The sequence below is a fragment of the Panthera tigris genome, chromosome A3, assembly GCF_018350195.1.
Source record: "Panthera tigris isolate Pti1 chromosome A3, P.tigris_Pti1_mat1.1, whole genome shotgun sequence".
NCBI lineage: Eukaryota > Metazoa > Chordata > Mammalia > Carnivora > Felidae > Panthera > Panthera tigris.
Genome location: NC_056662.1, coordinates 2,673,787 through 2,678,973, shown reverse-complemented (window position 1 = coordinate 2,678,973; position 5,187 = coordinate 2,673,787). Strand labels below are relative to the sequence as shown.

Genomic DNA, 5,187 nt, shown 5'->3' with positions numbered 1-5,187 from the left:
GCCAGGGAGGGGCGGAGATGCACTGAGATCAGAGCGGCTGGACACGCGGCTCCCAAGGCTCTCCCACATGAACGCGAGCAGACTGAACCCACGCTGGGCCTCTGGGTGCGGGAAGAAGGAGGTGAAGGCAAGAGACCCGGCTGAGAGCTCTCGGTGCAAACACTCCAGCACCCAGGGGATCAGTGCTTCTACTCCTAATTCACGGGGGAGGGTCTGGGTGGTGCACTGCCGTACCCGCTGCTGTCGATACGCAGAAATCAATGGCGTTTCTACGCCTGAGCAACAAATCAGGCGTGACAAAATATTTTAAAAATACCATTTATAATAGCTTCAGAAATGCTTAGGCATAAATTTAATTAAGGTGCAAGAACTCTCCCCCCCAAACTAGAAAACATTACAGAGAGACTACGGTAGCCTGAAGTAAATGGGAGAATATGCTGTGATCAATTCCGTGAAGACCACAGGTCCCCCTAGATTGATTACAGCCCATGAAATCTTTATAAAACCCTAGCCGTCCATTTTGTAGAAACTGAGAAGCTGATTCTAAAATATATATGGAAATGCAAAGAACTTGGACTAGCCAAAGAAATAGAATAGGAGGAAAAGGAGGAGGAGGAGAAGGAGGAGAGGAAGAAGAGGGAGAAAATGTTGGCGATCTCAGTCTATCTCCCTTCATCATTTATTATCCTGTAATAACCAAGACTGTGGTATGCGCATAAAGAGATAAACTGGTGGATGCAAGAGAACAGAGACCAGAAGGAGGCCCACCCATGTAGAGAGAATGGGTTATTTTTCTCACAAAAGTGTCAAGATAATTCCTTGGGGAAAAAATTCTCTTCCACTGCCAGGGCCAGAATAACTGGGTGTAGAGACATCATCATCATCACCATCATCATCGGCACCATGATCTCAACCCCCGCCTCACACCATACACAAAAATACACACAAGGCCAATTATACACTATCATAAACGCTAAAACTATAAATCTTGTAGAGGAAAACAGCAGAGATTAGCTTCGTGAGCTGGGGAGAAGTGCCGATTTCCTCAACATCATCTGAAAGCTACAATAATTAATAAATCAGACCTCCTCAGGGTGAAAAACGTCTGCTTTCTAAAAGAGATTGTTGAGAAAGTGAAAAGATGAGCCAAAGTCTGCTTCAGAAATATTCACAAGCACACATACCTGAGAAAAAGCCTGTATGGATTAAAAAAAAAAAAATCTTCTCTAAATCAATCATAAAAAGACAAACAGTGCAACTTTTATAGGTAAAGACCTGACTAGGCATTTTACAAAAGGATGTGTACAAATAGCTAAGAAGTAAGTACACGAGGTGGTGCTCAGTGTAGTCAGTGATCAGGGAAAAACACATCTGGTCCACGCAGAAAAGCCTGTTCCCCCCACTGGAGTGGCTCGTCCGTGGTGGCCACGGATGGAGTCACCAGAACTCCCTGCACTGCGGATGGAAATACAAAATGACAAAACCTCTCGAAACACAGATTGGCGGTTTTGCGCAGGTCTAAAAAAAGCTATCCCATCACCCAACTCTTCCGTTTTACCCAAGAGAACTGAAAATAAAATATACCCCCAAACAGACTTGTTTTATTCATCGCCAAAAACCGGAAACAACCCCAGCATCAACAGGTGAATGTACCACCCATGGAATATGACGCATCAGCAGAAGGGACCCATCCTCTGGTACCTGTAGCAAAAGGAAGTAATCAGCACCAAGCTGTGTGAAAGATGCCAGGCGCAAAGAAGTACCTTCTGTCTGATTCCGTGTGTGCGAGAGTCTGGAAGGAACACCACCGGGCCAGGACAATCGGAAGCAGACCTGACTTCTTATGGGGCTGGGGGGCGGGGACTGCCAGCCAAGGAGCACGAGGGAAAATTCTGGATGGATGGAAAAGTTCTGGGTCTGGTTCAGGGTATGTATGTTTGCCGAAGCTCATACAACTACTCACTTGAAATCTGCCTTTTATGGAACGTAAATTACACCTCCATGAAGCTGATGAAAGTATAACCATTTCAAGACAAGCGTTCATCACAAGTAAGACGTGGTATTTCCTAGTCGTTAAAGATTTGAACTCGGGACCCTGGGTTCTTTCCCTGGCTTTACCATTCATCAGCTTGGCAACTATGGATAAGTCACTCAATGTTCTCCTGCCCCAGTTTCCTCATCTGTAAAGTGGGTATGATGGCAATCCCTGCTTCACAGACGGTTGCTTGAAGGATTCAAAGTGTTGATACATGTAAAGCACCTTCAGCAGGGACCAAGCACATTCTGTGGTCTGTGTGCCCTTCCCCCGTTGGCCTTCGGAAGGCTGATGTTATAATAGCACATCGGCAGGATTCAAAGGAACAGCGATGAACTTGGGGCCAGGTGACCGGGGCTCTACCCTCAATTCTGCTAACCGCCCATCAGGCAGGCTTAGGAAAGCTATGTACCTTGACTCTTTTTCCCCACCTGCCAAATGAGGTCGAATTGCAACTCTTCGTGGACCCCTTTCTCCATTTTTGCCTTGTCCACACTGCACATATCTTATTATTTGCTGAATATTTTCCTTTAAATCAACTTGTGTTTTTTAACTCGAATATATATAGCCTCATCCTAAATTATAATATGAATCAAATTAAGGGTTTGATTTGTTCATTAGAAGTTTTTTCTAAGATACATTTAAGGAGGGGGCGCCTGGCCGGCTCAGTCAGTTGAGCTTCTGACTTCGGCTCAGGTCATGATCTCACGGTTTGTGGGTTTAAGCCCTTTTTCAGGCTCTGTGTTGACAGCTCGGAGCCTGGATCCCACTGTGGGGGGATTCTGTGTCTCCCTCTCTCTCTCTGCCCCTCCCCCGCTCATGTTCTGTCTCTCAAAAATAAATAAATGTTAAAAAAATATTTTTTAAAGATACATTTAAGGAGTCATTATTTGATCATTGGGAGAAAAGAGCCCAGCTGTGTGTTCACGGACTCCCTAAAACCATTCTGTGCGCCTCCAGCTGCGTGCACATTGAGAGAGACAGGGTGAATGACGTACGAACCCTCCCCTGCTTGCACTCCCAAAGCCCGTATGGCTCTGCGAGTAGACTCACATCTTGGCTGTGCTGGGGAGAAGCAGCCACCCACGCAGCTCCAGGAGGCGGCTGGGAGGCGGCTGCGGCCAGGATGCCCAGCGTCTGGGTGGTGACGGGGATGGGGTTTCCACGGGAGACACTACCGAGACGTAGAGAGAGCAAGAAAAATGGTCTGTTAGTCTGTGTGGACTCCCCATTCAAGACTCCGTATTCTCTCCACCCAGATGCTGTCTGCTGTTGCTCGGTATTTCCACTGGGAAAACCTATGGGAATCACAACCTGGGACTCGACTTTTCACATTAATAGTAATGACAACCCACGGGTGTTAAGTAAGCTAGAAGCAAATTGACGTGCAGGCCATAAATTGGAAGTTCTCTGAAACACGGATGTCATAACTCTTATCTTGTCTTTGCTCAACAGACGCTTTACTTTCTCATAAGCCAAGAGCACAGAGCAATCACATTTACCTAATAGGCAAATGCTCCTTCCAGATTAAACATCCTTGTCCAGAGAGTTGCACCCCTTGTCTCAAGACATCGGCATCTCCGTGTGGTTTACTGAGCTCTCAGGCAAACTGAGAGTAACATGATGTGACGCCAGAGGAAGGGGCGAGAGCGGGCTCATTTAGAATGGAGGTTGGCAGGGGCACCTGGGTGGTTCCGTCCATTGAGCGTCCGACTTGGGCTCAGGTCATGATCTCACGGTCCGTGAGTTCAAGCCCCGCATCTGGCTCCATGCTGACAGCTCAGAGCCTGGAGCCTGCTTTGGATTCTGTGTCTCCCTCTCTCTCTCTGCCCTTCTCCCACTCACATTCTCTCTCTCTCATGTGCGCTCTCTCTCTCAAAAAATAAACATTAAAAAAAAGTGGAAGTTGACACAACATTTTTGTGTCAAGGGCCAGGAAGTGAATATTTTCATCTTTGTGGACTTCTGTCACGACTGCTCACTCTGAAAGCAGCCACAGACAACCTGTAAATGGGTAGGCATGGCTGCCCCCCAGGCACACCCGGGCATGGCCGTGTGACTCCATCCAGTGACCTCGGACCACAGAGACCACCGCCTGCAGCTGGGTCCAGTCCTCAGGGGCTGGGGGACCGGGTCCTCGATGAACTGAATGCACCCGGAACAGAGAGGGCAGAGTCTTGCCTGTCTAAGCTCCGGTCAACTTTGCTTTCCTGACCCACGCTCACAGAACTGTTCTCCACTCAAAACCAAGAGCCCCAGGACACGGGGGCCGCGTCCCCCTCTACCTCTGTGCCTCCCATCCCCCAGTCTGTAGCCCTGGGCTCCAGGAAAGCCCGTTAGTTCTCGATGAGCCAGGACATCCTTTTCAATGTTGCAGACAAATAGCCAAAGAACACTTTCTTCTTGCTCCTCAGTGACCCCCAAATAGAACCTGGTCGCAGCCTTTGTGACACGGTTGGTTGAACACAGCGATGCCACCCTGTGAGGGATCTACCCAGTGAGGGCTAGTTAAATTGTGCCAGATAGAAGTACACGTTCAGTCGGATTTCCTCAGCTAATAAACAGGGCTATGTCACAGACGACTTCAGAGACCCCACTCGCCCTCAAAACGTAATGATTACGTGTAACGAGGGCACAGATGTCCAGTGAGTGGAGCGCCCCAAGGCCCAGGGCGACTCGTCTGAGCAAAAGACCTTCAGCATATCATTGTTTGCATCTTTGATTTATAGCTTTTCAAAAGGCAACTGAAGTCTAGAACAGCTGTTTGGGCTGGAGATACAGGCAGAACAGAAAGACGGGTCTCCAAATGTTTCCAAATGTCTCTGGCACACTTGGAAACAAATGGTAGCATTACCAGATCTTTTAAAGGGAAAAGCAAAACGAGACAAAAACAAAAACCACCCCCTACCCACACACAATAAGGAGCTAGCTGCCAAAAGATACCTCTCTGCATCGGTTTTTGGTTGAAACAAACACCCTGAAAAATCTCCCTCCAGCCCGACCTCCTTGTCAAGGTCAGAAATGGCGCTCAGACCCACCAGCCGGTGAGAGGCCCCGCCCTGCACCCCCGTGTCTGTCTTCACATCAGCTCAACCTGAGTTTTGATTTACCTTCTGCTTCGTGATTGAGATGCACTCTCATGGGTCTGTGTT

General features: G+C 48.1%; 1 long non-coding RNA gene across 1 annotated transcript; it reads right to left on the bottom strand.

Annotated features, from left to right (window-relative positions):
• Positions 1-1,612: 1,612 nt before the first annotated feature.
• On the bottom strand, positions 1,613-4,432 carry LOC122236926. Its single transcript, XR_006215103.1, has 3 exons — positions 4,321-4,432; positions 3,089-3,209; positions 1,613-1,701 (listed from the first exon to the last, which is right to left on the bottom strand). It is a non-coding gene; the product is annotated as an uncharacterized LOC122236926 (long non-coding RNA).
• Between the last annotated feature and the right edge of the window lie 755 nt (positions 4,433-5,187).